Source organism: Argiope bruennichi, chromosome 2 (genome assembly GCF_947563725.1).
Source record: "Argiope bruennichi chromosome 2, qqArgBrue1.1, whole genome shotgun sequence".
Classification (NCBI taxonomy): Eukaryota; Metazoa; Arthropoda; class Arachnida; order Araneae; family Araneidae; genus Argiope; species Argiope bruennichi.
Window position 1 is genome coordinate 79896351 of NC_079152.1, and position 13627 is coordinate 79909977.

The following is a 13627-nucleotide window of genomic DNA, read 5'->3' on the forward strand; positions in this document are numbered from 1 at the left end:
GGTATGTTTTAAAGTGGCATTTAACATTCGTTATTTTAGAGCATAGATTTATAAAGTTTGATTGTTAAATTACAAGAAAAGAAAATATTTGAAAAAAAAAAAAACTGGCCAATTACAAATTAGCAAGCTAAAAATAGGAGGAGAAGACTAATTTTTTAAAAAGAAATTTCCGAAATCCCCTCCTCCTATAGCTTGGTACTCTGATTATAAATTAATAAATGAAGATGCAAAACAAAGAAAATATTTCACTAAAATATATTCAGAGTTTAACTGTATGACAGAAGTTATGATCTGATTCAAGAATTCAAACCAAACATTTTAAGATTATTTTAATAATTAATTATTATTAATAACCAACACTACAGCATCGATACTATTTCACCATTTCTTACCTTCTTGTACTTCCTATTAAAATATAACATTATATTAATAATTTTGAAAGCATAAAGAAATAAATATATCAAATATTATATAAAGAGTTACAATAATACCTTCACAGGTCTCTAGATCCTGTATTGTATAAATACCGGAGAAACTAATATTTTACACTTAAATGCACCGCAATGTAAATCTGTATCCTATGCTTAAAACTGCCCATACCTTTATGCAATAACCTTTGCATAGTGTTTTTACTAATTTTAATTATTCCAAAAGTATTTATAGTTTACTAACGCAACTAGAATCTTTGATAGTTTATTTTATACGTGACTATTTTCATTGCTAGTAAGCTATTTGAATATAATTTCATTTTGACAGCTGTTACGAATTATGATTATTTATACAAAAAGTAATAAAAATATACAGGAAAAATTGTTTTCGCATGAAAACAAGGTAAGAGAAATGAAAAATATTTATATTTTTGTATATACTAATAAATTTGTGCTAAGTAAAAAGCAGACTTTTTTTTTATGATGTAAAAATACATCAATATGCAAAATCGGTAATACATAAGTTCACTAATACTAAAGATATTCTGTGAAATATTTATTACTGTTTTCAAACTGTTTTTGCCTTTTTAGGTATTTATGTTTCAAATACTATAATATTGCACGCAGTAAATTTGTAGAACTCAAGAAGAGTAGTTGTTCATGATGATGCAGAAATACATGAATATGTTTTTGAATTATAAAACATCTTATATTAACTACACTCTTTCCCCGCTTGATGTAAAGTTTCATTTTTTTAAAAACATTCACAAATTTAAGGGTTAATTTCCTTAAACATACAAACAAAATGCTATATATGAAGAAATTATTAAATGTTGATAGACATTATAAGAACATGACAAGCTCTCTGCCTTAATCTAGCCAATTGCATTATTTAATTGGAACTCATCCCTGTTCTACTGTACCGTCTGAGTTTTAATTTATCTTTGTTTGATTTGCCTGGACATTTGGCTTTCGTTTACAATAATGCTGCCTTATATTTTATTATCATTCAACAAACAAACTTTTGTACGTTCTTCAAACTTGTCATAATTCTTAATCTTTCAATAAGTTTTATCACTGGAGATTATTTTGCCTTTACAATTGATATCTTCCAGGAGGAAATTTAGATATAAAGGGATTTAGCATTTTCAGGCATGGTAGCTGCTTCTGGCTTCGGTTGTAGGTGGTGTAAAGTTTATAGCTTGTTACATCCACACCAATGACAGGACATTTTTCTTAAGGAAGGGTATTATGGCCAGTGATGGACATAACGACCAAGCAATAATTTCTTATCTTAACCATATTATAAAGCTGGTGATCATGATAATGATATTTATTTCACCCAATATGCTATGGCAGGGTGGAAATTGCTCTTTTGTGGCTGCCTTCAAAAATGGAAGGAATATTTGTAATTTCTCCTCACGATAAGTGGATTGAACAGTTATTTGGAAAATCGCCCTGCACTGATGTGGATCGAGTATATACTATAATAGTATCGGCAAAAAAATAGCTAAATCTTTTAATTGCTCACGATTGTGAAATTCATTACTCTCGTTGAGGTTGGATACGCAGGATAGCGATACGTCTTGGATGCACGGGGTGCTCACGGTCACTTTTGGGCTGCCTTCGTAACTTTTTCTCTTTTTAAAATTATGTGTGGTTTCTTTTTTTTTTCTTTTTCTTACATGGTATAAAGGTAGTTGTTCCCCGTTGACCTCCATTTAGTCTTTCACTCCATTGAGAAGTCAACATCATTACGAGTCTCCATAATCAAATTTCAGGAAAAAATTGGCTTTATAAATAAAAACTGAACGTCATTTTTCTAGAAACACTTTTTGTAAGCCACTATTAAAGAAAGATTCTCATGCATTAGGGAAACAATAATAAAAAATATCTAGCAAAATGTCTTTAAAAAGTAATCACAATATCGATGTACATAATCATATGAGAAAAGGAAATGCCAAATTAATGTATAGGTAATAAAGATTGAATTTGAATAATAGCATTCTCCGAAATTCTCCAAAACATTGTTATTGAAAGAATTTTATCCCTTCAACATATAATAAAATTAAAGATTTCATATCTGTCCAATATTTCCTTTTTAGTTATAATCATATGAGATATATATTTAGTTACATTCTTTATTCTATCTATATATTGAAGAATTCGAATATTTTGAGAAATATATTATTCTTGAATAAAAATTTTACATGCATATGTTACTAAAATAAATAAATTGGAAATGTGCCATAGAAAATTCTTTAAACTCCCGATTAAATTATTGATATACCTTTTATCATTTCAATGAATATAAACGCTAATAATTATATAATTGGATTCATTAATGTAATATCACAGTTCATAATTATTTGTTAATCAGCTCATGCGTCAGTAATTAATTTTCTACCAACCAAGACTTATTTAAAAATATTAAGGAATGTTTGGATTTGATAACAGTTTATATTTCAATTATCTGTTACTAATGTCAGTTTAACATTTAATTGGTGTTAATAAGTTAATGGATTCACTTCTATGTTAAATGATTTTAATTCCTTTTAATAAATTGAGCATTTATTCAAATTTTGTTTCTCTTTAATTAAAGATTTAAATCAAATAAGTTAGAGTAAATTAAAGCATTTATGGAATAGTACCTTGATTTGATTATCATAAAGAAATTGTCCTAATGAGTTTAAAGTATTAAGGTTAAATTAAATTATAAAGTACAGAGTTTTAATGAAATATAAATTTTTATTTTGTGCAACAAAAATGCTTGCAAATCATTGTGAAATTCTTATTCAAATCATTAAATGAAATGGATTGACAGCACAGAAAAACATATGAATATAAATTTATGTTAAATATTTATGCATATAAACCACTTCACTATTTTTATGCACTTTATTTAAATAAATTATTTTCAGTTTTAGCAATCAGTTAAAATTTCTTGATTAATTCCTTTGCAACCTGACCACTATTAATTAAAAAAGTGGTGATTTTTTATATGTTTTTCCTATATAAATCAATATTTAAAAACAGAAGAATTTTTAATAAATGTAATTCTTCCAATTTTTCCTCAGAAATTAAATCAAACGATTCTAAATTGCAGAATAACTATTTTATTGTGATTTCCCTAAAATTAATATATATTGCATAAAAAATGAAATAGAACATAAAGTATATAATTTTGAATTTATTTGTGAAATCTTTCAAATAAATGGATGCCTTATATTTAGTAGCAATTAGTTATATTTCTATTATAGAAGTCTTTGAAAAGCTGTGGTAGAATTTTATTTCGAAAAAACGAAGATATTTTATTTTTTTAGCTCACGAAGACTTGTCTAATTAAAAGACTAGACAGAGGAACATTTTCTTCCAATTTCGACACGGTTCAATAGTCAAAAGATGCTCTTTCTGGTGTTTTTATATGTTGCAGATCGAAGTGCCGCAAAAGGATTGAAGCAGTAGTGGTATCTTGTCATAGAACTGGAACCTACCGTAACACTTCAACAAAAATAAGAATTTTACTTCTTCACATAAGAGGCGGAAAAGAAATAATTTATAATCAAGTAGTAAAACTATAAAAAAGGAAAGAAAAAATTTGAAGACTTTTTTGAAGATATTTTTTTCACTGAAGAATTAGAGAACAATATCTTTACCTCAGAATATATCCTATTAAGTAGGATCTTGACGCTAGTATTTTCCTATGTGCGGATATTAAAAGTTCACCATACACAAATGACACCAAATTGGAGATTAGCATAACATACTATTCGTGACTTGCATAACTGGGCACACATCGTTCCCGAGCAGTTTCGAAAGATCTCAATAGAGCAAATGGACAATTGACTAGGAAGGTTTGCACATTCATTATTTTGCCTCTTCTTCTTTTATTATAGTCTACGTATTAAAATTCATTCAAATGTTCATACTTTTCTCAGCTTCGATATCTGGTTTTCTAGAAATCCTTAATCTCCATACAAGGAAAAGATTGAACAACCTAATGCTGTTCATACATTCCAATCAACAACTACTCAAATGTTGAAATCTATCAACAATTCGTCCTCAATAGAAAAGAGCAGATGCTTGTTATAACTGGAGTTCGTTGTAATAATCACATGAAGATTTGGTTTTAAGAATATTAAATCCGAATTTTTGTTAAAGGTAATTCTTATGACGAGTTCTATTCCTAAAATTCTATAAAATCTATTAATTCCTTCTACATGTAGTTTAATGTTAAGATTTGAACGATGCTAGAAATCCAAGATTGACAATACAATCCTCCTTAAAATCTCGCCCCTTCCATTGTTAAACATGTGCTGAGAGAAGAGGTGTACCATATTGTTTTAAACATCACCTTGGCGTTTTGGAATAGTATCACTTTGCAATATGTCTTGATAATGTGTCATAATATTCGGATAGTTATTTGGCTCTTGAAAGTTGATTTCCTCTGAGAAATATGGAACAATTAAAAAGGTCTCATTGAAGCAGATCTAAGTAGTAACATGTAGTGAATACAGAGGCATTTGCTAATTCGTTGAAGATTCTTGGGGAACAAGTATTTCTGTTTTTGTGTTAAATTTTTTCTCACATGTAAAAGTGAGACTGATAGATCCATAGGAAGTTTCGTGGTCATTTCTGATCAGTCTTCAATAATGCCAGATATGTAAAAATGAATATTTATCACAAAAATTTATCTCTTGTAAAAGACGAATAATAATAATAAAAAAAGTGTGTGATATCTGCATGTTTTTCTGTATCGCAACGAAAAAAAAAATGAAAACTTTTTCGATGTTCACCATCATTATATGTTTCTACTGTTTTAATATGGTGGTTATAACATTAACCATTACTTACCTGCAGCATCTGCTTTGTCTTAGCTTCAGCACGGTCTTTCATGAGAAGTAAATCACTTTGAAAAACATTTTATAACGCATGTAAACTTTTTCAGCATATGCACCATGCGTTGACATTATTTTAACGTATTAAATGGGTTTCGATGAATCTGATAAATCAAATATTTTAAATAAAATTTGTAAACTTAAAGTTTTAAAACGAAGAAATTAAGATACTTCAAAATATTTTTCGCAAAATTAATTTAGCTATATCTTTTATAATTACAGTCGAGTTTCTAGGGCATTCTGTTTCCTTGAAATTGCAAATACCTTGAATTACATAAAAATTGCTCAGTTTCTAATTCTAAACACTCTTGTGAAAACCATAAAGCATCATACTTCAGTGCATACTTTAAATTGACAAAAGAAATGTGAAACAAAAAAAAAGTAGAAAAAGAATAAAACAGGCGAAATTAACATAAAAATATCAAAATTAATATTCTATTATTTCTTTTCGAGTTTTATTAATCGTTTCCAAGTTTTATTTATCTATTATATTTTAGCTTGTTCTGAAATACTATCACTTCTTAAATCAACACTAATGCTTTTAACTAACCCATGTAGATTCAGTTTATTGTAACCATATCAAAAGCATAAATAGCTTTTTATAAAAGATAAAATTAAGTAGAAATATATTTACTACTTCTTTACTTTATTCCTACTTCTTTCATGAATTCATATGCAAATAAAAAGTAAGATGAAATTCAATTAAGGCACAGAGATATTTCCTAATAAATAAAAATTTATATTTTTTATCATTATTAACTTATTTAGTATATTATAATGATTAATTTTTTTATTTTAATTTGTTTTAATTAATCAACTTCTTTCAGAAAATTAATCGTTCCTGGCACTAGCTTCTAACAATTATTCTTCCGTCAAATTCAAGTGCTATAAAAGTAATTTTAAATCCAGGAAGAAAATAACTTTTCGGCGGAAAACAATTCTTCCAATGACTTTTGTCTCAGTGAATTAATCGAATTGATTTGGTTCTTCTGAAAGGCCGAACAACTGGAAGAGATTCCCTTCGTCTTCAATCGGAAACCTGTGTTTTGACTCTCGCCGTCTAGGGAAATCAACCGTCGTCTAAAGGAGCCTAATTCTTGATTAACATTAGCACTTCCTATATTTACTCTTAGTACAATTCCATGTCACTAGGAATTCGAATTCAGTTAATTGTCAGCATAACGTGATTTAAAGTTACAGAGCAATTGAAATTTTCAGCCGTGACATTTACTGAAATGCAAAGTAATATATCAACCAAAAACTAATTGAACTTCCCGCAGTGTTTAGATATTCTCCTGAATACTCTTCTAATTTGATAGTTAAATTCCCAATATATAAAACAGTAGCTATTTATGACTTTAAAAGTAGAACTTGTCACTTCAAAAGTTGGAAGCCTTTATTTAAAGTAATAATGCATTTTGTCAAATACAAAGCATGTTGCAAAATGACATAAATATGGTTTTAATGATTGTTATCAAAATAGCTATGGGAAAAATAACTTGCCTGCTTTTATTAAGACTTCAAACAGAAATAAAAACTGTTTATCAATTGATATAGTACGGTTTCGAAAATATTAAATTTGTACAAAAATATATTGTTCGCTGGAAAGTGAAAGTTAGTTATTAATTAATTTATTTTTCCGGTTAATTTCCTTATATGAATTAAAATCATAATGGCACCAATTTGGAATACCTGGATTTTTTGAACTTATTCTTATTATCGCTATCAAATTTCATTTATCGTGCTACTTTGATGCATCCTCTCAGACATTAATAAAAATATTTTCTTCAAAAATCTACGAAATTCGTATTGTTAACCAAGAAATTTAATTTAATAATAAAATCATTACAAATCTTATTAAGCTAAAGTAATTACCTGGTGAATATGTAATTCTATATTTTCGTTCCTTTTCCTTAATTAATTCCTTAAATTCGTTTCGAATCCATGAGTATAAGTTTACAATGAGAATTGACGTTTCTAAATTTTTTTTAAATATTTTTATTTAAAGTAATGGGGATGGAGGCCATAAAATGATTGAAGTTTGACTTTGGGAGAATAGACAAAAATATATAAGAGTCGGAAATATATCTAATAAATGAGTCTAATATACATCAAGTATATGTCATTTATGCCAATAGACGTTTACATATTTAAAAAGAAATCAATATTCTGGTATTTTTGAAACAGAGGATTTCCTTTCAATGTAAAATTTAAAAAAAAGAAGAAAAACTTGTCTACATCCCTTAAATTCTGCAGATTATTAACTCATTTTACACCAAATGTGATCATTTTTTCAATGTTTAGATTTAATTGATATTAAATAAGATTTATATTTTAAATTTCAAAAAAGATTCCATTATCTGCTAATTGAACGGCATATTTTGTTAAAATGTACCATTATATTCCATCATGCCTACATAATTTAGACAGAGAAGCACCCGATTTTCTTCAGAAGTTAAATTTAATGCATCTGTCAATTTAAACTTCGATGAAGGAATGAAATCTGAATTATTAATAAAATGCTTCATGTTCGTTTGCTGGAAGTCTAATTTGCGAAAAAAATGTTTTGAATTCATTACTTTTGTTAAGATTATTATTCTCCATTAATTTTGTTAAGATTAATTTCTCTCTATATAAACAATTTCCATTTTTTTCCACCAGTTTCATAAAATGTCTTCCTATGAAACATATTTATCTTAAGTACCGCTATTGAATGATTCTAGAGAGCATTGCAGTTCCAGTTTTATTTGCATCTGATGCAATCGCCGTAATTTTTAGTATTCTTATAAAGATTAAAAAGATTGAATTCTTTATAGAATTTAATATTCTTATAAAATAATATATATACGAATAAAATATTCTTATATTTCCTTATTTTTGCGATTTTGTCTATTTATTGATTTCCAGATTATATTTATTGAATTTCGAAGGCAATACCTGTATTTTGAATTTAACCTGACCTGTATATTGACCTGTATTTTGAATCTATTATAAGCAATAATAGATTCAAAATACAGGTCAATAGTACAAACATTGCGATTAATGTCTCTTAAACATCATTAAGATAACTGAGTCCAAATCTCTGATTAGAAATACAGTCTTGAAAAGATTCTTTTCAAATAAACTCAGCAATTTTGAAGAAGGGTCTTTAGACTATAAAACTGGTTTTCCATAGTAATTTTTCTGATTCTGATTATAGAAGAAGTTTATAGTAGTATACATTTTTATGAGGGATTCTGTTTAAAACATGACTAACATGACATGAGATTAATATCATAAATAATATTTTTAAAATAAATGTTAATTTTGCAAAAAAGTTAATGCATAAATTTTGTGGCCATTTTCTCGGAACTTTATATTAACTGACATAAAGCAAATGTCATTGAAATCCTTAAATTAATAAAAAAAAATATATATATCAAAGCCATAACAATGCAGTGGCATCATTTTCGACCTTTTCAAATGATTAGATAGATCAGAATAAAGATTAAAATTCTCTCTGATTGGTCCAGCAGCATATTTATTTTATTTGTCTATATCTTTATCCGCAGGGAAGCTCGATAAAGCATCAGAAGTGGAAACCTTAAAAGTACTAACGGGTTACAAGTAAAAGCTCAACTTTTTTATCCATTTTCAATTCTGTGTAAGATGTTTTTCAGTCAAATATAAGTTTTCTATATTGATTTGCTTAATATTTTTAGTGATAAATAATAAAATTATTATTTTTTTAATTAGCATAACTAAAGTTGTTTTTTAAAAGTAAATACAAAATATTTAGAATAAAAAATTATAATATATAAATATTGCACATCTTTAATCATAAATGATTATTTTTCAAATATTCTTATGATAGCGAATATTTTGCCAGTTTTCATGAAATTAGATCTTTTTTTCGTTGGAAAAATAAGAAATTTGAGTAAATTTATGTTCTTAATGTTTTTAGTTAAAGTGTAAGTCAAACTGAAATTAGGACAAAAGCCATGCATTGTATCTTTGAATTAAAAAAAAAAATTCTTAAAATGATCTAAATGTTTTTTTTTAAATAATCAATGCATTACAACATAATTTTATATATATATATATATAAAAACTATATATATAAAATATATATATATAAAATATATATATATAAAATATATATATATATATAAAATATATATATAAAAACTATATATAGAACAATAAGCATTCTAGATCATTATCCAATTTTTCTTAAATCCACAAAATTTTCACCGAGTTATAATTAATTATATGCCCTATTCAAAAATAATATAAACAGATGTATTTTTGTCCATTAGACCATAATTGAAAACAATTAACCGATTGTTTTATTGTACAGTATATAATTCGAATTCTTAAACATTTTCATAATCAATAAACGTGATCAAGAATTTGCTTCCATTTTATATACGTTAAAAATTATACAGATAAAATAAAAACAAGAATAACACGTATTTCAAATGATACGTTGAGGCTGAACGATCTGAGTTTAAAAATAATGTCACAAAGTTTGCTGCATTTATAATTCTTTAAACTCGTGCATCATTTAAGAAATCAAAATCAATCAAAAATGCTTTTGTGGTTCTTACTAGATATAAAAAAAAAAAAACTTCATAGTTTTGTATTAAATATATAAATTATTTAGCAAAATTCTTAAGAATAAGAAACATAAAGATTTTCTCCGTGAAATACATTTTTTTATAAAATTAATAAAGGAAAATATTTATCAATTTCACCAAGGTATAATTTAGGCATCAATGAGATAATTAGAGAAATTAGTTTCTGGTGGAAATATCAACAGAAAATATTCTCCATCTAAAGACAATATCCTTAAAATTAATTAATTGACATAATCAATTAATCATAGAATACTGGTATGTAAACAACATATTGTTACTCTTAAAAATCTATATTTTACGTAAACTGCTAAACTAATGATGCTGATTAAGCAGCGAGAGTAAGTACACATTTTGTATTAATAAATATTTAAATTTTATTTACTTATGCCGTTCAATTTTGATCAATTTCTGCTTGCTCCTTTAATGTGATGATTTATTTTGAAATAGTTGTTTTTGTTTCTGTTACAGGTGTTCAATATTTATGAGAATAAGTTAACCTGTGTAGTAGAATAAAGAACACAGTTTTTGGGATTTTTCTGCAACTGTCTCGGGTTTTTTTTGTGAAATCCAAGTTATTCTCTCTCTTTCGTCTTTACTGTACAGACAATATATTTTTGAACTTTTTCTTTTATATATTTGATTTATTGAAAAAATGATGGATGTTTGATTGAGAAACTGATCTTTGAATAGAAGCGTTTTGAAAACATGTCGACAAATAATTTAACCCTTTCTAGGGTCGTGGGAAGTATGCCTTCCACCAAATTTATCAATCTTTGCATGAAATTATGTAGATTGTCATAAGTTCTGACAAATTTTTTTAGAAAGACAGAAATTTAGATGCTTCAGTTCTTTATCTCACACAAAATAATGTGTCTTGATTTGTTACTTAATTATTAATTAACCAAATTAATTAATTAATCAAATTAATTTATCTAATAAGCTAAATGAATCCCTTTTCTTATTTGAATTTCAAGCCTAAAAATATTTTAACATAACATGACTAGAAAAAAATGGTCCTTTAAAGGGTTAAATAAAAATATAGATTTATATTTACAGCAACATTTTCTTTAACAGGAATACAAAATGAATGTCCAGAATGTCGATTTAATATCAGCTGAACACATTTTATTTTCAAGAGTGTAATTTGGAAATTCCAAATGAATTTATAATTTTCCAAAAGAACTGATATGATTGCAATATAAACTTAATTTTCGTTTAGTTTTTTTAGCCAGTATTTCATTTTCATCAGTGTTCCCCAAAGTTCTATTTAAGCAAAAAGTGTAGACATTATAATTTTTAATAATTATGAAAGCCTTGGATCTTTCATAATAAAAACATTAGGTGAATATGAAAAGATAATATTACAACAGAAAACTAATAATAATAATTGCCAATTTCCCTATATTTTCAATTGATCAAGTGATTTGAAAATATATGGAGATGGAATAAAACATTTCGATAAATTAATATGGTATATTCTAGTAGTAATTGGCTAAATTCTTATCTGCATTATAAGATTTTTCATTTTGCATTATAGCAATGTATTTGTTACGAGCACCTTTTTCTAAAAACTAATTTTAACTTTAATCATACTAGAGCTATAACTTGCTTTTACAACTCTAAAATCAGAATTAACTGCGCGCGAAACCAATGTATGTTTTTTTTATATGGCAACTAAATATAAATATATCATGTAAATAGAATTGTAATATAGATAGATAATAAAATGGAGTCAGATTAATAACTAGTGGATTATTTCACATTACGATCTTATTAGCGGAGAAACTACTGAATGAAATGAAATTCAGGTAGAGTCTCAACAGCATTATTTGAACTCTAAGTTTCCCATTATAAGTTATATAATTCACATCATCTCCTTCTTAAAATTAAAAACAATGGAAATGGCTCGTTCAAGACCATTAAAGATGAGACATAAAATAATTAAAATAACTATAAAAAATGTTCCTCTTGGTATATGAAGATAAGAAATATGATGAATTTTAATTTCTTTCATATCATCAGAGCTTGTACTTGCTTAATCTCTAACAAACTTATGCTTGAATAAACTTTTAAAGTCAAACATTTAGTGATAGTTTGACGTGGGCTTTGCAAACTCCTTCAATTTTAATAAACCTATTTACATTTTTGAACGCAAACTTGTGAGATTTAGTCTATCTCATCTTTTATTCAGCGATTCACCACTTAAGTCTGTTTCATTACTGTGCTCAAATATTTAAAGAAAAGGTTTCAGTTAAGTGTAAGCAGCAAAATATTTCTTAGTAAAAGAAGAAAAAGTAGATTCAGAGGGTGAATATTATTTGAAATAATGCTCCTTTCAAATCTATTCTGAATATATTAATGAAACAAAAATACTGAGAACATGAAACACAAATATTATTCAAAATGCTAATCATAAAATTTTATTCATTTCTATGTTGTTTCGATTGTTCGTATCGCAAAATTCTACTTGATAACAAAGACCTCAACTTCAAGAAAAATGTTAAAATTCAATGTTTCTTTTAGACTGCTGCATATGTTAAATTCGTTGCAAAATGAAATGGAAATTCCATTGGAAATTATTTGTAAATACGCTTACAGAAAAGTTGTTCTTTAAAAGCAACTCGAATCGGTAAGATTTATGTTGATTTCTGTTATATGGATATTTTATAGCTTATTTTTCTCTAAGGAAATGAAATCAGGAATTCGTATATATTTCATGTACTAACCCAAATAAGTAAATTCATAAATTTAATTTCTAATGGATCTGCTTTATTTTATTAGTCAGATCTAAGTTTTATGAATATTTTAAAACTTTTTTGTAGTCACTTGGTTCCTCAAGAACAGAGTAACATTTTTTTTTTTAAATTTAAAAAACTTGGTGAAATTTTATTGATTATGTATATTGTGCGGAATAATTAGAATTTCCTTCCAGTTTTATTTTACTTCATATCTAACAAACATTTATATGTTGAAAAGAAGTCATGTCGATAAAGAAACAATTTTTGCAACAAGTGAAAATACTGTTATGTAGATGATTAAATTGTTATAAATAATTATAGTTATGCTATATGCCATCAAGGCAAAGATTCTGTATTTATAAAGAAATCCTCAATTCTAATTATCATAAAATTAGAAAAAAAATGGGTCAAAAATATATACTGGCTAACTAACTTACTCAATATTCATTAATTACTGCCTAAACTATGGATAAAAAAAATCTAAATAATTTCACTAATTAATGAAAATAAATGAAGTTGTTGGATTTTATTTTAAATCAGAAGACTGTTCCTATTTGCAAAAATATATATAAATGCACAATCATACAATGTCAACTCCGACCCACCCCTAGGCACATAGAATGACCAGGCATCCACGACATCATTGTCAGGAACTAATATTGAGCTCTAAATACCATCTTCAATAATATTTTAATAAGTGTCAAATACTTAGACTTTCTTACTAGAATTTTCTGTTCTGTTGTTTTGTTTTCGTGTAGAATACCATGAGTTCAGAATGCATTTATCTTGACCAATAGTAATTAACATGTTAGACAAATAATAATATTTGCAAATATGCTTATTTAAAAAATTCTACATTATCATAAAATTTTGTAAAACATACTAATATACTTGTTTTAACAACTTACTGTTCACAAGCTACCTCTGACGACAAGTTGTTTCAT